The sequence below is a fragment of the Aquila chrysaetos genome, chromosome Z (assembly GCF_900496995.4).
Source record: "Aquila chrysaetos chrysaetos chromosome Z, bAquChr1.4, whole genome shotgun sequence".
NCBI classification, from domain to species: Eukaryota; Metazoa; Chordata; class Aves; order Accipitriformes; family Accipitridae; genus Aquila; species Aquila chrysaetos.
The window spans coordinates 56,482,331-56,508,521 of record NC_044030.1 but is presented as its reverse complement, the minus strand read 5'-3'; the positions used below and the strand labels follow the sequence as shown (position 1 = coordinate 56,508,521).

General features: G+C 37.6%; 1 protein-coding gene across 13 annotated transcripts in view; it reads left to right on the top strand.

Annotated features, from left to right (window-relative positions):
- The window catches only part of JAK2 (Janus kinase 2), a 96,033-nt gene that overhangs the window by 12,216 nt on the left and 57,626 nt on the right, over window positions 1-26,191 (top strand). For 3 of the 13 annotated variants that reach the window (XM_041120939.1, XM_041120951.1, XM_041120949.1), the window contains exon 1: window positions 17,385-17,656. The exons of 2 other annotated variants lie outside the window; for them this stretch is intronic. The gene's annotated coding sequence lies outside the window, so the exon portion shown is untranslated. Of the gene's footprint in view, window positions 1-17,383; window positions 17,657-19,390; window positions 19,530-21,166; window positions 21,320-23,575; window positions 23,669-25,409; window positions 25,491-26,191 lie in introns of those variants that run through there. 8 more of the 13 variants (XM_041120944.1, XM_041120943.1, XM_041120950.1 and 5 more) reach the window with 8 other exon arrangements.

The following is a 26,191-nucleotide window of genomic DNA, read 5'->3' as shown; positions in this document are numbered from 1 at the left end:
TAACCAAAAAGCACATTACATAAAAGAAATACTAATATCAGAAACTGTATGCCAAATATAGTTATATTTGCAAGCTGGGCTAAACTGTATCAAAATTGTCTGGGAGGCTGGAAAATTGATTTTCAAGTGGAGGAGAACTGTTGCTGGTTTTGAAGAGGAAATTAGTTTTGATTTGTTAGTGGAAGAAACAAATTGCTTGTGAAAAACAGATTGTGAGAAGACTCAGTTCTGTTAGCCTCAGTGGGCAAGGGTGTGGTATTGTGATTAGAATTTATTTTGAAGTGTGGGGAATAAGAAGAATCAATATTTGTCTGTAAGGAAAAGAGACTGGCAGGTGTCTTGGCAGTAGACTGTGCAAGAACTGATGTTTAGGCTGAAATACAGGGATAATGGGAGGAAGTCAAAATGTATTATGAATGAGGGGGAAAAAAAAAAACCCAGATGACAGATGGGTAAAAAGCTGCAAGAAAGTGTGGGTAGATGAGTGGTTCTGTACTGGAAATGCAATCAGTGCAAGTCCTTGGATGTGTCTTTTTAACCTTAACTGTTAATGTACATGTTTAATTATTCCAGCAGTTACAGCTGTTGGAAAGTACTGTGTAATTTCAAATTTCAGTGAAGCTGATGTGTTGAGAATAGAGAAGTCCTTTCTTGTGATAAGACATTGGAAATTTTATTTTGTAACCTCTGTATAGATAATTGATCTAGAAAAAGATTGATGCTGGCAGGCTTTTAGGGCTGCTGTTTATGCTGTTCTCAAGTGTCTTAGTCACCTTTTATTCACCATGAGGGCTATATATGTGAGCATTAAAGAATTCATAATTTGAACTAAAATTATCTCTAAAATAAATGAGGGTTTATTTCCCCAGCAAATGCTGTATCTACCATGCGTGCAGGCACACATTCCTTGCTTATTTTTCACCAATAGCTTTTTAGTTTCTTAACGGTGGAATGAGCAGAAATACATATTTCGGATTGTGGTCCTTTGCTCATTTGGACTGTGTGGTGGAATAAAGTAGCAGTTTAACCTTTTTGTTTTATCACATCTCTTACTGTCACAGATGGTGTACAGGATTAGTTTTGCAATCATGATTTGTGATCTCTCCTTTCCTGTTTGTTCCTACGTACTTTTATTTCCTTCTCTTTTATCTGTGTAATGGGTGTGGTCCTTTTGAAGGCATAATTAAAATATTGGATCACAGTACTAATGATGGTTAGTGAATTGCTACATAAGACTAGAATTGTTTAAGTTACTCAAACAATTTCATACTCATAAATACAGAATTGTACATGCAATGTTTACCATAAAATGTTATACAATTCTGACATTTTTTTATGAGAGGGAGTCTTTAGTAGAGTATCATTGCATGCATAAATATGCATTTATAACTCTGTAGATAAAAATTATAACATTCAACTGTTTTATGGAACATGGGGGTTAATATAGGCCATGATTAGAAAATTTCACATGCTTTCAAAATTCACTTAGAGCACTGCAAATGTATTATTACTAATGCTACTGTTTCTGCTAGTTTCAAAACATTTGAAAAGTATTCTTGTTTAGCAAGTAGATCATCAAAATGCCGCTGTTGGACTAGTTCATACAGTCTGGCTTTAGCAAATCTCATTATATGATTACAGCCATACTTAAAGTGTTAAATGGTGTGTACAAGTAATGAAAGAAATGGCAGGTCAGCCGTGGATTACAGACTGTATGTGGGAGTGTCAGTTTGTTAATTTGTCTTTCTTTTCGTTTTTGCCCTTGTAACCTGGAAATCCTGGTTGAGTAAAGAATGTCATGTTTACTATCAAGACTACTAGGATAATTAAACTATTTATTTGGATCAAATGTGTGACATCTAGGCTCAATAACAGTAACACATCATTTGACATATGCAATTGTGTGTTTCTTTCACACAAAAAGTAGAAGATGAAAAAAACCTCTGATTTTTAGCTCACTAATAGTACTGGAATGAATGAAAGTAACACTGTAATTTAAACTTGATCATGGTTTGTTAGAAATGAAGTAATTTGCAGCACAGGAGCAAGAAAAATTTGGCAACACTACCCTTAATGATAGCATACAAATGTGTTTTCTAGAACCTTTTTCTAGATACATTTTCCATATATATTTCTAGGGTTTATATAAATTTCGAAGTTAACTTGTTTCCCCATTAGAAGTCATTCTCTGAGTGTAGCCTGTTTGCAGGTAATCCCATCTTGTAAAGTTCAGTGGTCACATAAGTAGCTTGATCAATAATTTATACTTTAATGGATTATTCTAATTACTAACTTGACAGCCGTTACACAAGAAGACATTGCAGATTATCAACTCTAAAAGCAACTTGTATGCTCTTGAGTGATAACGAAACGAAATACTAGGGAGAGCTGGCTTTTTTGTCTTCTACAGAAAGGGAAAAAAAACCAAACCCAAACCTCTCAACGAGGCAGAATAAGTTCCTTTGAGGAATCCTGCTGGTAGGAAAGGAAGGAGGAAATGGGAAATGGAGAATGCCCAAAATAAACAAAGGAAAAGGAATTTCAAGTGGAGAACTTATACAAAATACAGAATAGAGCAAGGGTATAGATTAAATAGGAAAGAACAGAAGAGGGTGTGGGGTTTCTTTTTCCCCCCTCTTTTTTGCCTCCTTTTTTTTCTGTTGTCTCTGAGGGTAGGGAGAGGATTATGATGTATAAAAGAGAAAGGAAGAACATAAAACCAGAGGAAAAAAGTTGAAAGGGATTTAACTGCCAACATAATTATAGTACTGCTAGACTGGAGACTCAGCTTGAGAAGTATTTTGAGGCTTTGCAGGCCCAGTATAGGCAATATACTTGCATTTGTGTGGTAAAGGGAGAAATATTTAGTCACTTGACTGAGTTGTGCTACCACATTGGAAAAGCTCCTGAAATGAAGGGCCATTAAAGGGGCTTTTCAGCAGCTGAGCAAAGGCAATGCAGAAAGGACTGATTTGAGAGGAACTGCAGCTCTAGGAAGACAATTGAACTACATATGGGACAGCTTTGGATTTGTCATTACATTTTTTTCCTTCTACATTTCAGCTGTTTTGGCCGTAGTGGAAAATACACTTGTTTCAATGAGCACATTGTCCATTCACCAGGATCTGGACACAGGCATGTGAAGCCTCTGTCTAGCTGTACCTCCCATATTAGTGATGTGGTAGAAGTTTCCCAACCAGTATGTCAGTTACTCACAAACACATAAAAGCAGAGTATAAAGGAGAACAACAGCACAAGTGTTTACTGTTTTAGCTTGCTTATAGAGTAGAATTGCTAGTGAGGTGGGGTAGACAGCATTAAGGGGAAGAGGTTTGGGAAGGCTGGGATGAGAAGGTGTGTGGAAGCTTAGTGTCACAGTTACAACACTTCCTACAAACAAGTCTGATAAACAAGAGGAATGAGGTTCTTGAGCAGAAAGCACTGAGAGGGATGAAAAAAGAGAAAGGGTTAAAAGTTTGGAGTACTGACACGTTCTTCGATGTCTGGGGCCTAGCAGGCAGGTAAGGCCATGCTACTGCAGCTGTTCCTGACGGGCTGGCTCCATAACATGGGGTTTTCCGTGCTGCCGGGAGCCTGTTGGTTGAGTCAAAGGACAACTGAATTAACTGGACTGGAGTAACATAGACGGAGAAGGCTAGAAGGTTTGTATTCATCATTGGTTTTTTTGTATGTAGTACTGCTGCTGCGGTGATAAGGGGTGGGCATTAAGCTGGCAAAATCCTTGCACCTATAACAGTATTGTTATAGTAGTTGAAGGAATTCAAAGAAATACTGTTTTAGAGATACATACAGGTGGCTTTCATCAAGGGACTGATTCTGTTATTTGATTGCATTCAGTATAAAATAAGGTCCATAAAATGTTAAAGAACGAAAGAACAATCATAACTGCATATATGATTACAGCCCTTGAAGCAGACAGATTTTATGTGTCTTTAAAGAGGATCTGCAGGCAGTTCATATTTTTTTGTTCCTGTACATTTAAAAATAACCAAACACCACTATTCAAAAGGTTCAGTATTATCATTAGAAACCTAGCTTCTGATATTTGCCTAGTTTAAAGTACCCAGCTCTTTCAGAACTCAGATTGAAAAATGCATTATATTAATATACAAAACCAACAAGTAAACATGTTAGACTCCTTAATCTGACTGAGCTGCAGCTTGTTTAATTTGATTTCTAATTTTTTTGCTGTCAGGATTCAAATATTGTTTCACTGCTTTGGCTTTCAGCCAAAGCCTTATGAAATCCACAAAATTAATTTGAGTGCTTCTCCATTTTCATTTTGAGCTATGTGAATGTGATAAACAAAAATATTTGAGCAATATGTGACTCAGCTAGTAGCTGAATAAATCTAAGCAGGTTTTATGTAACAAGTTTACTTTTTAATTAAGGTTGATTTCTAAGTTACTGCTGAGGTAATTAAAAAGTGGTTGTTTTAGAGAGAAGAGATACAGCATTTTGGAGGCAACCACCAAGTAGTACATTTAGCACCCACTGGACTTGTTACTTTGAGAACATTTCTGTGTAGCAGGTCCTGTTGTTTATTATTAAATCCTTGATGTTCTTGGTGTAAGTTTAACAAGTTTCCATGTCCCATATCTTTCTTGCAATGTAAATTAAGTGTTGAGAAGAGGTATGGGAAAACTCCCATACCAATTTCCACTTCACTTGAACCTTTTAAATATAACAGAGGGTTAGGGGCAGGAGCGCAGAGAGAGAACCGCACAAAGCAGGTTATAGTCCTTGCTTGTATTTATTGGCAGACCAGATTGCAGAGAGAGACAAATACTTCATTGTAGTTGCAAAGGGAAGAAATCATTTAATCTCCAAACATTTTACAATTAGGAACACCTTTTCCTCACTAAAATGGTTCTCCTCTGAAATTATTTCATTTTGTTGTCAAATTGACAGTACTTATTTACTGGCTGATGTAACCATCCCATGACCTGTCCTGTCGCAAAGGGTGTTTTTGAATTCTGTTCCACCTTTATCTAGAATCCAGAAAGGTACTGTGCATTTTCAGGAATTGGTCTGTGTCTCTACATTAACTATTTTTTTATTATATACAGATTGAATTTGCTGGTCATTGAAGTTAGTGGACTAAAATACGAGTTTCCGTCATACAGTCTAGCAAAGTGTATTGTAGAATACTATGAAACATCCTTCAAGTTTGAGGAAAGGGCTTGTCTCATTGTAAAGTTTGGTCTGCACTGCTTGGAAAAAAAAAAAAAAAATTAAATCTTGTTAGCCCAAAGAAAGTTTAAAACTGAACCAGCCACTTTGTGTTTGGTTTTGTTGCATAGCAATGTTCCTACGTAAGAGTAGAATTTTGGGTTATTGTTCCTTCTCATGCAGGTCTTGCAATTGTTTTACAGACTTTTGTGAGTTAGAAGCTGCTCCAGCAATTTCAGTGATTGTGTCAAATATGTACAACTTCAACAGTGACAGCAAACATTTATAAATGACAGTTTTATTCTTTGATATAGTCTTGAATTTTTGAAATTTTTAAGAATTTTAATATTTGTAATTTATTATCTGTCTAGTCTTCAAACTAGAATAATATTAAATAAATGTCACTCCTGCAGGGACTACAGAACTGTATTCCTGTTTGGGATTTCACCCAGGTGATATGTAAAGGTAAAATTGTCTCCACCCTTAATGACTAGGTCCCTTTTTTATATATATATACATTTTTATATATAAAGTATATAAGTAAAATGGAATGTGCATAATGTTGTATGTGTGTATGTATAAAGAAGACAACCTGTTCTATATATATGGGTGGTGCTTATAAGATATTTTTACTGCTGAATTATATTGAAAATTTGTATTGAATTCATTCTCACTATGCCAGTAGTTGTTATAACTACTACTTTTCAGGGGACACTTATTTGTTTTCTAGGTGTAGCCTGCAGTTTTCTTGGGTATCTAACTTTGCATTTGTATCATTAAAATATATTTCTTTTGAAAGAAGGGTTTATTTGAAAGGGCAGTCATTTTGTCTGATTGTGCTATTCCGGTTCAGAGCTTCTTAGTACTAGATTAACATTGGCATGCTGGAATAAGTCCAGTGAAGGACCGCCGAAGATGAGTAGGGGTGGAGTACATGATGTATGAGGGCCGAAGAGGACTGTGTGTTTCCATTTGGAGAAGTCTGAGGAGACATCTGTTTGTTGTCTCCAGCTACCTGATGGGAGTTTGTAAAGAATATGGAACTGGATTTTTTTTTTTTGAAGGTACATGGTGTTTGGATGAGAGACAACAGACATGTGAAAACATGGGAAATTTTTGTTGGGTATTAAGGAAAGGTTTTTTTCAGCAGGAGGGGGGTCAAACAGTGGAACAAGCTGTTCAGAGGGGTTGTGAAATATCCATCTTTGAAGATGGTAAAAACTTCACTAGACGGGCTTTGAGCCTGTCATAATTTGACCCTGCTTTGAGCAGGGGTATTGGACCAAATGACCACCATAGGTCCCTTCTGAGTATATTAGGCTATGGTTTCTTATTATTAGTTATAATTTATATCAGTGTTGTCACTTTCACCTGTAATAGTTGCGACTTTTGGTTTTGTTGCTCTATGAAAACAGTGTATTGTTTCATACCAAAGAAAATGTTTATTTGAATTGCACCTGTGTGTAAATAATCATAGCCACAGGGTAAACAACCCTGCTTGGTTTTGATTCCCTGTTGATAATTACTTGGAGACTCTAATTAGTATGTATAGCAACCTCTCTAAAGTATGTTTTTCACTTGTTTCTTGAAGTGGAATGTAATGGGGTACTAAGTTGAAATAGTTGCAAAAGGTTGCTGAACCTGTACAGATATTTTTGGTTAAGTGTCTTACTATGAAAGAAGTATGCTCATGGCCTTTTTCCTGTATGAAATCTTTTATTTTCAGATTTTCCTTGAGTCTCTTTCTAAGCAAATGTAAGTTTCTGGTCATGAACCAGCTTTTTCTTAACTCTGCTGGTTTTCCTGTAGTTTTAGAGAAACTTCGATTTTCAGTGGTGCGTTCACTGAAGATACAGTTCCATGTCAGTGTATGTCAGTGTTAGACTGGGGCATGTTCCCATACATTTCTCTGCACCTGTGCTAGCAGTCCTGGGTCTGTGGAGTGAAAAAATGCAGAGAACTGATCCTGCTGAAAACTTCAAAGTAGTCCTAACTGGAATTGGTTTACTGAATGTTGTCAGTACAAATAGAAGTGCTGACATAAGGGAGCAAGTAGGAATACGAGATGAAAGTGAGAGTAGGACTTTAGTGTTCCAGATTTTCACAGGTTTAAGCTAGTGTGAAACCACTCTCCTCCAAGAAGAAATTAGGATGCATTAACCTTCATATTTGAGACTCTTTTTTTTTTTTTTTTTTTTTTTTTTTTAGTAAATTTGGTACTAGAGTTACTTAATAGTTAAATAATTAGGGTAATATTATGTTTTGGTAATGATAAAATAGGAGTGTGGCTGGTTTTGTAGGCATTCAAAATCAGTTGAGCTGCTTGTTCAACTCAAAATGTAACTGTGTCTTGCAGGTAAATTTGCAAGTAAATGCACTTGGTTCACTGGATTTTTATTTCTGTGGCATGTTTATACAGTAGGTATCTCTCAAAGAAATGTGTAGCTTTATTAAACCCTTTAAACTAGGAGAAAAAGCAGGCTAGTATGGGTCTTGCTGCCATTGTTAATTTTGTTTGTGTTGGTCTGTGATTAACGTCAGCTCTTGGCTGCTGCTGTTCTAGATAGTTGTGTAATTTGAGATGGAAATAATGGATATCCAAAGCCAACATACCTAATTCTTTTAGTGATGAAATACTTATATTTAAGTATACTTTCTTCTATTTCAAAATTTCTCTGCTTTTTCATGGGGTTTAAATGGTTAAATGGATCTGTTTATGTACTGAAAAGCTAGCATGTAGAATTATTAATCAGGAACACATCCTGAAAGATAGAGAATATAAGGTAAAGTTCCTTTGGACTTCATAAATTACACGTTGATCCCCCATGCGTTCAAAAGATTCTGTTTGAAGTTGCAATAATGATAACGCTCGCCCCGCCCCGATTCCATGGCTTTGCCAACAGCTCACTTAAATAAGTACTGTAAATTGTGTTGATGTTTTCAAGAATGCCACTTTTATATAAGAACTTTTTCAGAACTCCAGCTCTTCAGAACTGTCTGCATTCTTCTCATACGTTAACAAGATGCCTAGCATTTGTATGAGAATTGAATGAATATGGGTTTGTGGTTCAGTTTTCTTGTGGTCTGTCAATTTTTGTGTGTATCACATAGGTGTACCTAATATCCTTACCTTACATTATTAATTGAATTTTTCCCCTACTGCTGTTGCAGTCAGTCTGTGTTGTCTAGTGCCCTATTTGAGATGCAGGCTTTCCAGTTCATGTGGCTCTCTCTGCTAGTCAACATGTATAATCAGCTATGCCTTAATAAAAGCACAACCAGGATTTTTCCTTTAGTATATGCTTGTCTTTTCCTACTTAAGGGTCAGGAGGCATAGCTGGAGAAGATCAGCTGCTTCCCTCTTCAGGTCCTTTCAAGATCTCTGAATACTTAAGTTGTATAATTCTACCTCACCCCATGTTGTGTTCCAGTGTGAGTCATTGTCCTTGCCAAATGGATTTGAAGTCCTGCCTAATCTTGCTGCCATGTTCTGTGTCTTCCCTTGAGAGGGAAATGGCCTGCTTTCTTTTCCTTTCTTGTCCTGTTTACCCAGTTACTTTAGTATCGAGTTGTTATTTTATAATGGCTTGTCTGTCTTATGTGATGCAAGGACTGCTCATGGTAGGTATTTTCTTCATGTCCAAACAGATCTGTCAGATGTGCTGCTTTGAGTTTGATTTCATTACTTGGAAGTTGAATTGTTGAGTGGATGATAATGTTTCTGTGTCTTCTAAGTTAGCTAAGTTACTGTGATTCTCTTTCCCTTTTGGGTCACAGAAAAAGCAGATTGCGTAGTCAGTAGGATGGCAGAAAACAACTGTAGAAAGTGGCAAGAAAAGATGGAGAGAGGAGACGTTAGAAGAGAAAGAGGAAATTATATGGAAATTAGGAATTATGTGGGATCTTACTTTTTTTTTTTCCTCAAATGATTATCTCCAACCTAATGCTAGGACTCAAATATCTTCTGGTCTGATGATTTTCATGTTTGAAGTCCAGAGTGATTTTCAGAATTGTCAGACATGCCTAGTGCCCATCAAAATCAATTACTCTTTTGAGTGATTTTTATATTTTAATTCAGCTAAGTGCATCCTTGTAAACCTCTGAAAACATGGCAGAAGTTGGCCAGAACATTAAGCTGTCCAAATCTGTGCCATACAGTTGACATGATAGATGAATATCCATCTGGAATACGAATCTAGCAGATAACTGTCACCTGTCTGTATATTCCTACAAAAGGTGTTCCTAAGATTTTTTTTTTTTCCTTCCCACCAACCTCCCCCAGTGATGATTTCAATACAAAGCCATCTTTATCCTGAGTCTAATACTAGTTTTGGGTGAGAAGTGAACACTGAATTAATCTGACAGTGGTGACAGAGGCCTGGAGTCTTGTGGGTTTTTTATAAAAAAACCCTATAATACTTGATATGTTTTTCTCTTTGAGGATAATACCACATATGATTTATAAGAATCTGCTCCCTTTTATACGTCATCATTATTTTAAAGGCAGGTGATCAAAATCAGTTCAGTCCCATTCCATATGCTTCGTTGTGCATTTTTGTATATTTTAGGTTGCTTTTATTTGAATTGTAAGCTTAGTTTGCCTAATGCTATAATACTTCTGTTGAAGAAGATGAAAAAGTTCAATCTACTTTGCGAATTAGAAGTCTCCCAATAGGAGTGCATCAGCTCTTACTTTTCCCTGTCTTCATTCTTTGTAAGCAGGAAAACAGATACATTTTGGAAACTTAGTAGTGCTCAGATTTGTGTTACTGGTCTCAAAAGACCAGTAATCATCATCTGCCTTAGAAATTAGAACTGAATGTTTCGTGGAGTTGAAACTTTCTTGTTTCAACTGCATGAAAGAAAAAAAAAAAAAAAAAGCATGGTTGGTAGGAACTGAAATATTGTCAAAGTGCTGTAGAAGTAAATGACACGTAGCAATCCGTATGTGTTTGGAACAAAAATAAGTGCTAGTCATCTTAAATGTTGACATAAAAATGTCCAGTTCATCTTGGTGTTAGCATTTATCACTTAGCAGGAAAACATCTTTGTAAAGTCAAGTAAGAGAACAGATCGATTTATATGTGATTCATCCACCAATCTGTTGTGACACTCAAACCTAAGACTTAACAAATATACTTACCTGGGAGAAAACAGTAACTCTCAAGTAATTGGGAACATTTGGATATTCACTGTAGTCATGGTGTGATTAGGCAGTACAAATTAATTTAATCCATCATCTAGCAATGTGAAAATGCATTAACTTACTTGAATTTGTTTCAAAAATACACTGAAGGTTTTTTCCTTCTTTTAAAAGATTTTGTATGGTACAACAGGATAATGTATAATAGTGCTGATCAGTCACTTTTTCACTCAGAACTGACTTAAGAAAATGAAATCCAGTGATTGCTTTCTTCCCTTGTGCACTATGCCAACTGGGATTTTTTTTTTGGGGCGGGGGGGGTGTTTGTTTTTTGTTTTTTTTTACTTACCAGCTGCCAGTATCTTTCTTCTGCCAAGCAGTTAAAGCTCTTTCCTTGTTACATGTTGCTGGTCTTGATCAATGCCTGAAACACTGCTGTAGGCTTTTGGTGGTGACATGGGAATGATGCTGCTGGGAAAAGGATTAAAGATACAAGGGTAATGTGGTGTTAGAGTAAAATGTATGGGGAAAGAATAATGAGTGAAACTCTCAAATAAAACACTTTGATGTAGAAAGTCTGACTGTTCTAAAATCCAGAAAGAAGGAAAGGAGTATAATGTGTGAAGGCAATCCCTGCAAATGATTTAATACCATTCTGTCTTAATCACAGGTAAGAGATTTTCTGAAGATAGACGAATACAAGAAGTCTTGAATGTGATATTAACAAGGACTACAGTAGTTGTACTGTAAAGAGCCTGATCAACAAACAAGCACTTGTTCTACCTCTTTTCAGGTGTTGTTTGTAAAGAACACAAAGGTGATTTTGTATTCATCCTGGCTTAAGATGTTTGTAAATCTCAAATCACTGTGAAATTACACTGGGAAAGTACTGTTGTAGGCTTGTCCTATTCCTGAGCTCTTTCCTGGGCCTTCATTCTTGGCCACTGTTAGAAGAGCTAGATGTGCCTTTGGATTGATCCTGTATGCCTGTTCTGAAGCAAGCAAACAAGCAAATGTCTTGAAAAAAAACATACAGGGAGAGAATTAACTCTCAAAATCATGGTCTTCTCTTGTTGTTTAGGTGCAGAATAAATACTTGTACCAGAATTGTTCTGTGGGCAGTTAAAAAGCAAAACTAGTTTGAAATCATACAATGTGCTGAACACTGAGGCTAGCTGAGGAAAGACCTCTAGCTTTTGGTCTTATGGGTGACTGAAACATGCTCACTGGATCTCTGCCAGTAAGCAAAAAGTGCATTTAGAGCAGAATGCTCAGGAAAGCAAAAGGTGACTAAGTATATGGAGTAAGCTTTATATGCATTAAGTCAAAACCACTCCAAAACTGCTGTATAGAAATAAAAGAACCTTAGTTGCTGTAACTAATTTCTCTAGAGATTCTTCAAAACAGGGCTTGGATTTACTGGTGTCAGAATGGTTGTATAGCAGTTTGAGGAACAGGAGGAATGAATGCTTCATATAGTTGAAGGAAATGGAAGTCATAGGCTAATGAAGAGCTGTTTCATAACTAGTGAGTGTAAAGAATTGAGCCTTTCTTTCATTGTTCATCAGTTATCATGGAGTGTAGGTGTTCCTCATTCACTGGAGGAGTAAAAGTATCACCTTGGACTATGAGGATCAAGAGATATTAAGAACGAAACAATGGGGCTCATTTTGGAAGGAAGCAACTATTTAGGAGTTCAGCTTTTGAATCAAGAAAGATACCTGTTCTGAGTCTTCAATGAAAAAAAGGAAGGAATGCAATTAGGCAATGGCTGTAGTGGAAAATGCATGCAATGTGATAGCTTTGTGATGATGTGTCTGTCCAAAAAATATGGCCTGTGTTTGTTATCTTTGTTGCTAAGTTCACATACTTGAAAATTGCATGGCCATAAGCACTAATTAATTTCTTTCAGACTGTCTATGCTAGTATAAAGTATCAGTCTATAAGAGGTTTTGTCAAAAGCTGTTGTATTGTCTGGTATGTCTGCAGTGGCCACCGGGCTTCAAGCAGCCACTGTGAGCAACATCCAAAGAAGTATTAAATAGTAATAATTAGGAATTTACTGGGCATCACTCTGCCTGTTTCTTCTCCTATACAGTAGACAGTTGAATCTGGGCAGTAGTCAGTAAGAAATTCACATCATGTACTGGTGGTAGAAGGAAAATAAATTTTTCAAGCTCATCACATTGGTAGTCTAAGGAAACTGTTAATAATCACAAAATCATTTGTGATGAACTGTATCCTGCTGTGATACCTACTGATTGTAAAACTGATACTTTACTGATCATAAAACCTACGTACTATGAATTAAAAAAACCCACACTAGTCTTGCAATTTAGGCAAATGCTTGAAGTAAAAAAGCAGTTATCTTTAATTTGAATTCTTTCCAAAGTCTGAACAAAAGAACTACTTGAAAGGTGGGTACCTGTCTCTAATTTTCCATAAATCCATCATATATATTATGATAATGGTATGTAAAGCAGCTGAGGGAAGCAGTTGTACCACAAATGCATTTAATTAACTTTGACAGCTGCTTCAGTGAATAGATAAAACATACACCATCCACTGTGGGAGGGTTGCTGTGTGTTGGATATCATACAACCTCTCTCAAACCTAAATGAACAGGGCGGCTGAGGAATCGGGCAGTAGAAAGACCAATGTTAACTTAGCATTGACAGGTGAGGATCAGCTAATTGTGTTGCCCTTGCTTTTAGTGCTTCTGAACATCGAGGTTTCTTACTCCTTAATCTGTGCTTGGACCTCTTCAGCTTCTGTACGGTTGCAAAGCCTTCAGACTCATATTACAAAAACAAGGTATGTTGCAGGGGGAAGCCCTGTGGCAAGTAGCCAGGAAATGACAAGCTGGTTCAAAAGCTGTCTGGGAGCTGATTGTCCATCAAGACCACCAGTAAGTAGAGCACTGAAATGTGTCGTACTGATTGCATATCTGTTTGGCTAGAGAAGAAATTGGCTGCTGTTTGTTATAGACGCTCGTGACAAATTGGAGGAGCCAATTTGTATTAAATAAAAGATCGAATTTATTAGCAAGCGATAAAAGAGCAAAACAGCGCTGGGCGGCCGGGGAGACAGTGCTCCGCCACAAGCTCGCACCCAAACAGGGGAAGAGCCTCTTTATTTATACAGTCTTTTTAGTCCCTGATACGTGAAGGCTGGCTGGTATCTTTGGTATCTTGTGCCATCAGGTGTTAAGTGGTCGTAATTTGCCTTCTGGTGGTTGTTGGGATGAAGGCCGAAGTCTTCCTCAGCTGTTCTTTAGGTGACTCAAGTCCCATTCATGCTCTGTAAACGTTTCTCTACATATGCTAATCATCGGTACTCATGGTCTTAGATAAGTGAAGAATATCCCTACCTCCACATGCGATTTCATGAACAAAGTTAACCCGTTCATTACACTGTTGATGTATTTTATATACCTTTACAAAAATTTATGTAGAATCACTGGAATAGTTGGCACACCTTGCTGAAACCTGTTTGTATTTAGGCTGGGTGTTTTAAAAGCTCTGTGGAAAACTAGGTAATTTCTTGTGTCCAGGAAGAGGCAAAACTAACGTATCTGAGCAGACATTTGCATAGACTGCCCAAGAAAAATTTGAAGAGCTGTGAAATCCACACATTTGAGATGGTGGATTGTGGAGAACCATTTCTTCAGTTCCGTTTTGTATGCACTTGGGAGACGGCCAGCAGATGCTTATAATCATTTGTAGTTTGGCTTATTGTATGTTCCAGGTGATAAGAAAATAACACAGCTACTTCCATGTTCTGCTTGAGAGTGGCAGATCACAGAGTACCTGGCTGGAACCACAGGGGTTAGAGCAGCATTGTTCTTCAGGAGGAGTGTGTTGCTACAAGTATTAACTGTTCTGGTTTTTTTCAGTAAGACTAGCTGGGTCTGTAACAGGTAATGTTTGTCAATAGTTTGAGACTCTAAACATTTTTTTATTCTCTCATTAGGAATATGTGTAGCATGTCCTCTTGTGCCACACTGGTTCAAGTTTATTGAGGAATAACAGTCACTTTTACTGGTATTTTTACATACTGCACAAACGATGAGAAGTTTCAAAAGATGATTTGGACATCTGTGTTAACTTGGTCTTGCTAAACTGCTCTATTGAAAGACTCCTTAAGCCTTCTTTTTTTTCCTCCCACGAACCACCCCTGATGGATTCCCCTCCCTCCCGCAAAGATCTTTTCTCCCACCTCTCATTTTCTGTCTGTTTAAAATATGTTTTTATAGGTTTCATTTATTCTGCCTTCTTAAGCAAAAAGGTCTGGAAATGTCAGCAACGGGAGGGTGGCACTTGTAATTTTAATGCTCAAAGGCATTAGCTGCACTTCTGATGCTCAAAGGCATTAGCTGCCTTTGAGGTGTCTCCATTTACTCCCCACGTTTAAAGAGGAAGAAATGACTGAAATCCTTGGCTTAAAGATCCTAATCACCACCCCCTGAGGCTCCATGTCATGGTTTAACCCCAGCCAGCAACTAAGCATGACACAGTCATTCGCTCACTCCCCACCCCCGCAGTGGGATGGGGGAGAGAATGGGGCGGGGGGGGGGGGGGGGGGGGGGGGGAGTAAAACTCGTGGACTGAGATAATGGCAGTTTAATAGGACAGAAAAGGCAGGGAAAATACTACTACTACTAGAATATTCAAAACAAGTGAGGCAAAATACAATTTTCACCACCCGCTGACTGACACCCAGCCAATCCCTGAGCCGCAGTGCCCCTCCCAACTCCCCCCAGTATATATACTGGGCATGATGTAATACGGTATGGAATACCCCTTTGGCTCATTTGGGTCAGCTGTCCTGGCTGTGTCCCCTCCCAGTTTCTTGTGCACTCCCAGCTTCCGCTGGCAGGGCAGTATGAAAAGCTGGAAAGTCCTTGACTTAGTATAAAAACTGCTTAGCAACAACTAAAACATCAGTGTGTTATCAACATTATTCTCATCCTAAACCCAAAACACAGCACTATACCAGCTACTAGGAAGAAAATTAACTTCAGTCCAGCCTAAACCAGGACACTCGGCAATGTGATCAAATCCTCCTCCATCAACTTTTTCCAGCAGTCTAAAGGAATAACTAAATGTTGCTTGGAGAGCGATGGAAGAACAAAAGAAATATTTAATAAGGATTAAAGTAATGCTTTCTCTGCCCTCCAAAAAGGAGAGAGGAGGAAAAAAAAACACCCAACCACCTGTGGTATATTTTTAACAGCAGCTATTCCTGCTTCTTATTTCTGCTTACATGTAGCTATGATTTGGACACCATGGGAATGGTAAATTAATGAATTTGTTACCCTGTGGTATGGGATGTGATCCTTGCCGTATGTTCTCCAGTATCTGATTTGGTAGCATGAGGGTGCTGGGCAGACTCATAGAACCTAAAGGTACTGGGAAAGGACAGTCCTTGGTGGGGAGTCACATAGACTTGGTTTAGTGGGGTGAGTCTGGGACCTGATTAGGAGAGACCATATCTGCCAGAGATGGGAGGGGAATGAGAGAGTCCTATATACTCATTTCTTAGAAGATAGGAATGTAGAGGTGCAGGAGATAAAGTAAGGACAAACATCTACCCTTTTCCTAGTTTTCTTGATTTCTGTCCCACGTATGACTCAGTGTGCTCTCTCCACCTTCCACTTGAACTGAGGCTCCTGGTTTTACTTCACTCCTTTCCTATCGTGGACTATCTCACTGCTCTGGTGTCTGTCATTGCCCTTCAGCAAATAATCGCTATGAGAAGGTATTTTCTTCCCAGGAGTAGTTTAAACTTCTTCCCAAGTTTTCATTTGTACTCAATTACATTTCCAAAGGCTAAAACAAAACAGAATGCTTTGGCAGAAGTTGATTGTGGCAGGATGCCTTAATTTCCTTCCTCTTTTTGGATTTTTCTAGGATCAAATGAAGTCCAGGCTTTTGGTCTTGTTCAGTACTTAACTATGTATTTTCCTGTACCTACTGAGATCAAGCAGGTTCCAACCTGCTAGGTTTTTTTCATTTGCCTGTGCATAATTATCTGTTTCACCTTGTGTGTATTATGGTTATGCCTGCCTAGCAATCCACTAACTTTTAATTAGTTTAAAACAATTTTAATTAGTTTTAAACAAGGTAGAGTAAATGCTAAGTGACTGAGATTATTTCAGTTAAAATTTGAACCTGGTTCTGTACCGGTTGTGGGTGGGAGGTGAGAGGAGAATTTCTCTCTGTTAGAGAAGCTTGATGGGGGGGGGAATAGGGATGGGGAAAGAGGAAAAGCAGCTGTCTTTTGAGACCTTTGGGGTCAGAGCTGGCATACTCATCTGTGCTTTTGACCTAATAACGCATTCCAAACTTGAGGACTATTAAAGCAACATCTGTGTTTTAGAGTAAGGGATTCTTAAATCTTTGTAGAAGATCTCATGTTCTGCTGTAACGTTCAGTTTGTGATAACTGTCATTCTGTCCTCTTTTCTCTCTTGATTCTCTCTTTTTTTTTGCCCAAGGATTTGCTTGTTTTTCCTGTTTCCCACTTTTTCTTCTTTCTGGCAGAGACTGTGTACAACACCTAAAATGAGCTGAAGTCTCCAGGTGTGACTCAGATGCTGTGCATACATTGTTTAGAAGGACATAGTCTGAGAGGGATAATTTGGCTTTTGGAAGTTTCTGCATTAGATGAGGTGGAATCCTTCACCAGAGGATGAACCCTTCCATTACTGTCTTGCTGTCAACAAAAGCATGTGGCTGGTAAAAGGAAGCACAAGGGAAGACTCAGTTATGCTCTACCACTTCTTAGATTGTTTTGGTTTTAGGGGGTCTCTGACATCCTTTATTGATTATGAGAGTCATCAAACTACCTTAGCTTCTCTTCTCAAAAAGAAACTGCTATACCATGTCTTGCAATTCTGACTGTGTCTGTCTGAAGTGACTGGCAAGATCTGTCCCAGCTTATACTATCTCTACATGTGGTCACAGTGACGTATGCTGCTTATGCCAGTAGGTTGATGAGGTCAAGTGTTAAATGGTGATACTGTCTATGAACAGTTTTCAGGGGAGTGGGAGGGGAAGCATCTGCTAAATAAGATAAGCTTCACTTATTTTAGAACCCATGATTCCTGAATGGGGATGGAAGAATAACAAGAGCCCATTTCTGTGAACTTGTTTTATTTACTGCTGGGAATAATGCAGAGGCATTAAGTCTACAGAGTAATGGCATTTAGACTGGATCAGTACCACAGAGCCACTAAGAATCCTGTTTCTGTTGAAGGCATGAGGGATATCTTGGTCACCTATGAGGTACTGAACAATACAGCCACAGGCTTTGATAGGTATGTTCATAGTAGTGTCACAGTTGTTACCTAATTCCCTTTTTACTGAACTCTGAAGAGTAATTGAGAGTGGAAATCTTGACCAGTTTGCAGAATCATTGTGTTACTTTGAGATGTGTTAAATATAGTGCACCTATGTCTTTCCCTCTTAATACCTTTTTTTTTTCCCCTTCGGTAGGGTTTGTTTTTTTCTTACACATGCCCTTTGTATTGAACTCTGTGTGTTCAGGAGAGTTTCTTTTTAATTTCCCCTGCCTGAGGTTTCCCCTATGTACTAAAACTGAAAAATGAAACTGAGACACTGTGTATGGCAAGAGTTATGGTAAGGGTTGAATTTTAAAATGGATTTCCTTTTGCAGTGTTTAAGCAGTTTGGAGATTTCAACAGCACTTCCTTTATGGTGTTACTTAATTTTTCGGCTATTTACCTTCCTTGAAAGGAATTATGAGGTAGTTCTTTCTTTACAATGAAATTTGTTCTATTAATTATTTTGTGAAACAAAGAATTGTGTTTGTATCTGATCTACTAGTGGCTTACAGCATGAACTTAAATGCAGATAGTTTAGACCCTTGTACTTGTGTTACATCTGGAAAATAAGAAAGGTGACATTGTTTTATGTAAAGCACCCTAGTACTGAAGTGCAATGCAAACTGAAAATACGAAGATTGCTATGCATAGTTATGGGGTTGTGCAAATAGGTGAAGATTGCCTAGAATAGTGGAAGTAACCTGATGGCACTGAGGCTAAGTTTGTCAGTGACAGAAGCATGCTCTGTCTTCTACAGCAAAGCTGCATTGTGGGGTTTTGTTTTTAAAAAAATTTGATACCAAAGAATGCCATCAGTGATCTAAAAAATTCAGGCCATGGTCTGGCTTGTCCTGTTGTTTGGGTGGGTTTTTTTACATTTTCTTTTTGTCTTTGTGCCAGCCAGAGGGATGTAGTTGCATTGTGAGCTTATTTGCTTTAACAAAATGAAACTCAATTCAGTCATTATTTGATGAATTGGCAGACAAATACAATGATGTTTAGTTTGGATCTATGTGTGGGTGGACTATTTCTTGCATGTACTCGTGGTCAAAGTTAATATGTATCAATTAACAAAAAAAAAAATCTATTTAAAAGATGGTTTCCTGGTAGGTGAGCAGGTGTGGCAAGCACGGGCAGGAGGGACTAGAGGGATATCCATTTATAGATACCAGTAGCTATAAATGCCTGGTCAGAAGTGGTCCATTCAGACATTTTTAATTCCTGCTTAGGATTTTTAATTGGATATAGTTTGCTAATTGCAATATACATTTAACAAATCCAGTAACTAACAGTATTAATAGTAATTTGTAGTTTGTTAGGGTATATCTTCAGGAGCTCAAAGAACGCGTGAAGAGAGGAGAGACCATGGTGAGTTTTAAACTTCTCGTTGATTTCAGTGGGTTTCAGCAATCTGTCTTATTCTTGAAAATGTATGTGCAAAAACCTCTTAGAGTGACTAGTGCAGTTGGAGACGTCTCAGTGCAGTTCGCAAGTTCCAAAAAAACTTGGCTGTAATACACTGTGTTTCACTTGTATTCTAGACATAGCTCCAGCTTATCTAATTAGACATAATTGTATTCAATGAAATAAAAAGTGTCAAAGAGACTGCAGTATCTTTAACAGGTCTTTTGGGTGGGACTAGCTGGGTTTTTCATTTGTATCACATAGCTTGTTTTTGTCATATCTTCATAGGCTACATGTTAAGTAGTGTGGAATACTGAACCTTTTCCTGTTTTGCCTTGGGAAGTGGTTCTTCAGGTCCATGAAAGTCTACTCCTTTGCAGTAGCTTGTTCCAAACCCTGGCAGAGAGGTCTGAAATTCTTAGTCTGGCAAAGCTGCAAATAAGTATGTATAATATGCTGAAAAGTTCTATAGAAAACTGAAGTGGATTGCAAGTTTGAGACTGATCTAGGAAAAAGCCCATCTTGTTCTGTTATTTAGAGACTAGAGTATCCTAAATTTTGAATGGATCACCTTAGGTAGATTTGAGTTTTCCATCCAAAAGTGGGTGGGAAAATACCACCTTTAGGCAAGATTAAACCACTATGATTTCTGTCTTGAAGTGGGGTCTAGCAGGAAGAACCAATGTGTCTTGGTTTGCATTATTGAGTGGGTATATCTGCAGAACTTTCTTTAGAGTAGTGGGAACTCACCTGAGATTGAAATGTAGATGAAAGCCCTAGACTTAAGGGCTCAGAGGCAAAGCTTGTGTTGTAATTTGACTTATGTACTGAGGGCTTGAGTGTTTTAAATTTTTTCTAGTTTTTTGTCATCAGGTAGACTTTTAAGAATAGTTGAATAATTGTTCAGTGGGGAATTTTGTAACATAACTTTTTTATAAACAACTTATCAGTTTAAAAATGCTGTCATGCTCTAAGTGTTGCATCTTTATTTTATAATGCCTTCTCATAAAGGAACTGATAATAGCACAATCTATAGCAGCGCATTTTGAAATCCAGAAAAGAACACTGTATCTTACCTCATCTTCTATATATCATAGGCCAGTTACATTTCGGCTTTCCTCCACCACCAAGTTCAGTAACACGGGTTTATCTAAAGCCTATTTTGCAACAGTGCATCTACTCTTGATGTTTTAAAATCAAGAAATACAGAATCTACTGCCTTCTTGACTGTTTGTTCCAGTAGCTTGATACTCTAGTTTCTGAGAGAGAGAAAAAATGTTGTATTTGAAATAGGTATTTATTCTACAGCCATTGTATCCCCTATTTAAATCATTATTTGCTTTTCCATTATGTTGTTTTTCTTGAATCCATGTCAAGTAGTCTGCTGGAGCTTTTTGATCTATTGGGGCACAATTCTCACACTCTTGCTTTCTGCAATTTCCTTATGCTTTTTCAGGATGTAATATCAAGAATCATAAAAAAAGTTTTGTGTCATTCTTATTTCAGAACTTGGGGAAATATGCAATATGAATATAGGGAGCTCCTTGTTGAGTGTATCTTCATTGGGAATATTTTCTTTCTCTGAAAAGTAAAGCGTACAATTGAATTGCATAATCATACTCAAAACAGTTCTGTAAGTACTGGACACATAGGATGATAATTTGACTCTTCTCCAGTGGTGGTGGGGAAGCACGAGTCTGTCTCTTCCCCCTTTTTTTTTTTTTTTTTTTTTAATGTACAAGAGAACACAGAAGATTTGAAATGTTACATTGTGAAGATGCAGTTGTCTTAACTAAACTTTTCTTTTTCTCTGTCATTTTCATTAGAGTTTTGCAGAATCTCCACTAATGGTACATTTTATGATGAACCTTTGTTTACTTTCAGAGCCCTGGGTTTTTTGGCTTCCATTTTTTTCTGACAATCTGTGTTTACAGAGATAACGTGATCTTGGCAAAGCATGTAGTGCTGTATCTTTGCAAAAGCTGGCTGGTGTTTCAGATAGGGAACAAGTGGAGAGCTCTCAGGCCATAGATGTTTAAGGAAGCATTAAGTAAACTATCAAGTAAGTACATTTTCCTGAATTATAAAGATAAAATGTCAACATTGCTATCGTAAATTATTCAACAATATGAAGCATTAAAATAGGGTTTAAAAAAAGAATGTATTACTTTTTAAAAAATACTTCAGCCCTTCTATCAAAGAATAACAGAAATTGCAATGTTTATATATACGGTAATTGAACTCTAAATCATTATTTGATAGGCTTGTGAATGCATTTATATAGTTCTGGTTTTTAGAGTATTCATATTTAATTAAACTTTCATTTACAGAAATCACTTGATTTCAAATATTTCTGTGGCACTGTCTCACAGGATTGTTGTTTGGATGTCTTGGAGGGTCTTTTTTGTGTTTTGTTGTATCGCATTATGTGACCAGGCCCTGCTTCTGTAAGGATTTATAGATGTGATTTAGTTCATGCACAATGCCCATTTGTAGCTTTGTTGAACCTGTATAGGATCTAAGTTGGGGGGCAAGGAGGGAAGTGTTGTGGTTTTGGGGTAGTTTTTTTGTTTGTTTTGTGGGGGTTTGTTTGTTTTGTTTTTAAGGTAGGTTTTTTATTAGCTGATTTAGAGCTTCAGGCTCTAATCTTGCCTAGGTTTTTAGCTGCTCCTGCAATACCAAAGAAAACTTAAATAAAAATGTAAGACAACTTCTGTAGTTTGCATTATATGGAATTGCATGTTCTACGAACAAATGTAATTCAAAGTTAAGCACTTCTAAATAATACTAGTAGTGTTCCAGGTTTCTGTAACTGACATGTCATTGTAAAGAGCTAGCTTTGTTTCCTCCATAAAACTTTAAGCACTTTTCCAAAGCTGTGGGGAGCTGGAAACAACACCAAAATCCCCTAGAAACCCCTGCACCTTGAGGGAATTCATACATGAAATTTGCATCAGGTCTGGCCTATGATATACAATTTCTAAACCGAAGCTGAAAAAGGAGGGTAGGCTGAAGATGAAGAGAGTCTTTCTGGAGAGTCCAAAGGAGCCACTGGCATCTATTGCTCTTGGCTGTTCAGTAGAGATTGCTGATTCACTCTGACTTAAATGTTATCCTGTTTACATGCTGACAGTTACTTCTGCAAAGGGCTAATTTGCTGAAGCACAAGTTATCCAACCCTTACTTCTGGGATAGAAGTAAGGGGATAACTTCATTCATGGAAATGTTTTCACATTTTTGATGACTGTCTCAGATTTACTAGTCTTTCCATCCCCCACATTTTTTACTGAAAAATGTTACAGGAGACAAGGTCATGCATGTTTTGTCATGCAACATATCCAATGTTCTTGTCCAAAACCACTTTACCCTTTGCTTTTGTCAGGTGGTAAAAACTGGGAGAGAAAGAACCCACAACAGTGGGAGCAGCAGGGGGACATCTTATGAATATAATATTGTGAAGAACGTAGTGGATCTCTTCTTGTTTTGTCTTTTTGTAGGCAGAAAAGGTGGCTGGGATTGTGATTATACTCTCCATGGTACTTTACCCTGTATAGTAAAGCATAGAAGTGTAATTTTAATCTCTAAAGGTAGAGATGTAGAATTTTGACAGAGAAGAGTAGTCTCTCGGTCATGATATTCTGGTTGTTGAAACTGGAAACGCCTTTTCATCTAGAACAATACAGCAAAAAGGCATAGCAATACTGTTCTGTGCAGTTATTTCTCAGTATACATAAGGTGACTGCAAATTTCCTTGATCTGCCTTTGAGTAGCAGTTTTTTCTTAAGCTATTCTGATACTTGGCCACTAATCAGGGTCTTTCTATACTTCATTTTGTCCCCCATTTTTTTGATGCTACTAAATTCAAGCTGTGTTGGAAGAGAGTAAGCCACAAAATAAAAGGGGCTTAACTGGTGGAGGAGAAAGGTTTTTAAAAGTTGTTTTCACACTTTTGTCTTTACTTTGGCTCTTCCTTCTTCTGTGTACCTCCTATTTGCCTACAGGAGGCTGGCAGTGTTACTGCCCTTCCCCCCCACTACATAATCTTCTGCTTCTGGTTCACAGGGAGAAAATTCTAGCTCTTCAGCCCTCTTGAGTTACTGCACACAGTGTAAACACACATGACAGTTACTGTAGAGGCAGTAGTTTTACTAACCTCTAAGGAGGGAAGTTGCCAGACTGGGGAAGTGAGATAAGAGGGCAAGAAAAGGGAGATGACAGAATTCAGAGGGAAAGTCCAAAAGAGTTTAACTTTTTAAAATCCAGGTGTTGGGAAGAGCTTCCTGAACAACCGCAAGCTGGGCAATTTATCCTAACAGCTAATGGCAAGTGGAAAGAGTTATGGCTGGTTTTCTTCACAGAAATGTTTGCTGTGTGAAACCCTTTATCTTCTGTGAAGGAGGAGAACCTTGTATTTTCTACCAGGATATAACTCTGCTTGATGAAACTGTTGCATTGTTATTTGCCTAGAAGATACATTTTTTTTTATAGACTCAGAGCTCCAGAGCACTCTGGTAGTTGGAGAGGATAAAGAACTTTGTCGAAGGTCTGACGCCCTTCAGAAGTGCCAAAGTACAACAAGTGGTGGGTCTTGGCTGTTCTTTCTTCCACAGTTAAGCTGTTGAGAGCAGACATTTACCTGAGCAATCCCTGCCTGCTACAGGAAAAAGGACAGGTCTTTGGAGGCTGAGAGAAGAGTAACAGTTTTAAAACCTTTTCCATTGCAATAGGGCCAGTGTCTGCTGTGTCACTGTTCAGCACTCTCAGGCTGCAACATGAAATGTGTATGACTTCTGATAGCTTAGTGTAGCCTGCTTGGTTCTTGACAGCATCTGCTAAACTGGCATCTGTTATGCAACTGTTGATGCTATTCTTTCGCCACACAGTACTGTAGCAACAACTGTTGGTTTGTGTTTTGACAAATCCCTCTTCAATTATGACACTGGGAATTGCATTTGGAAAAGGATAGCTTGCTTTCTTCAAAAGTGTTTTCCAGCATCACCTCCCCACAATCTCAATCTTGCAGTGTTTAAGAAAGCCAAGCAATTTGACAGACTACTTTGCTGCTGTTGTACTTTTTGCTTTTGTTTGCACTTTCAATATTTATTTTAACTTGTGAGTGTACCTATAACTGTCATATTAGTTCTCTAGAGGTCATTGAAGGGTTTTTCCCTTAGATGGTGTTTTCAACAAAAATCCCTTTTAATAGAAAAAAAAATAATCTCTTTTAGTGGTGAGTTGGAATAATTTTTCCACTTTGAAATGTGATATTTTTTTTTTAACCTATTTTTATTGTCTCCTAATTTCTTGGTAATTCACTGGTAGTTGTTTTTACATAGAAGCCAGTGCTTTGATTGTTCAATGTAGGGTAGTAGTTCTCCATTTTTTTGTAACCAAAAGTCACCCATCAGAATGAGACTAGTCACAAGCAATCCTCAGAAACACTTTTTACTTTTGAGTTAATTTTCTCCATGCACACAGGAGCATTGGCAATTCCTTTTTTATGTCTTCTTGAAAGAAGTCAAAGAATCAATTAAGGAAGACCTATGCTCTACTAATTAACCCTTATTTCATGGTCTGAGCTATTAAACAGAATTCAGTTTTTAGTACAGTTCACAAAACAAAGTCTAGTATGATGTGACAGACTTGTGAAAATATCACTTAGTCCTAATTTTGCTGTTGTCATCTTTTATTGCATCACTTTAGAAGAATTTGAGAGATGTGTAAGGGAATAATGGGAAATTGGTGACATTTTTCACATATTTCATGCAAAAGGCCTTTCTGACCTATTGTGGTTACTTTTCCTATGTCCTCTGTGCAGATAATGGTGGCTCTGAATGGACTAAGGATCCTTAGATGCCACTGTCTCTGGAGATAGTCTTTGCCAAAACAATTGGGCAACCCTTTGAATTGCTTTGAAATTTTCTGATGAAATAGTCTTTTGCTGAAATTTATCAGCATGGTGAAATTGAAATGTTTTGCAGATACGGACTGACTTTTGCCAAAGTTCTGATGGAACCTAAGCAAAGCTGTTGCTTGTGGGCAGGTCTTTGATTTGATTGCTTTTCTGGTAACTCACCTATTTCACAGGTTACTGTAATGCTGAGGCTTCTCGGATGTCTTGTTCATTCTGCTTTTCTGACAGCACCCCTAGGTAGCTTTCTTCCTGGGATAAGCAAGAGCAAGGGCTTCATTCTGTTGTGAAGAACTTAGAAATCACAATTATTTTTTTTTATTCCTAATCAGAATGAAAAGATTAAAATCCTCAAACTAACAGCTTCTATCCACTTAGTCCCTGTGTGTCATGCGAGTGGATCAGGCCAGGATCATTATTCTTCCCTTGTGCAAAAGTTCATGGACTCTTGCTGAATTGCTGATACAGGCAGTGGTTTGCCAAGTGAAAACTGTAAGCAAATGTTATCTTCTCCACTTTTTTAGCATATGTTTTGTCATTGATAGTTAGTCTGCCATCTTCCTTTTGTATCTGCTTGCTACCATGTGCCTTCAAATTTTGCTATATTAAAAATCCTTTTGTGATGCTAATGTACAGCTGATAACAGGAAAATTCCTTTGGAATCACTTAATTTTTCCAGTTTTTTCTTGTATGAGCAGTTGTTTTTGTGTGTCATTGGCTTTACCTTGTGGCAGGGCAACTTCTAGATCTCCCAACAGGCAGAGCATGTTAGAAAAAGACCATGAAAACTGAAGGCATACTCTTTCTCTGCTAAACATCTTTAAATATGTTTTAAGACAGTAGTTTATGTTGTTGTGAAAGCTATTTTTAAAGTCAGAACAAACATTACCTGGGAAAAGACAACAGAGTTTTCTTAATGCAGAAGATGATACATTTAAAGCACAGATTAACTTTATGTTTAAACTTGGCATCTGTTGTCTAAGCGATGGAAAAAGTTCTGAGATTTTCCAGATTGCTTAGTATTTTTAAAGGTATTGTTGAGTACTTCGATAAAGTTAGTCAGAAGAATGTTTTCTTGTGAATATGTGGTAGAAAGATGTGAATCTGTTGCTGTGAATTTTTTGTGAAATACTAGCTGATGTAGTATGTTCTGAGTGAACAAAGACTTAAGAATCTCTTGTTCATCCATTAAG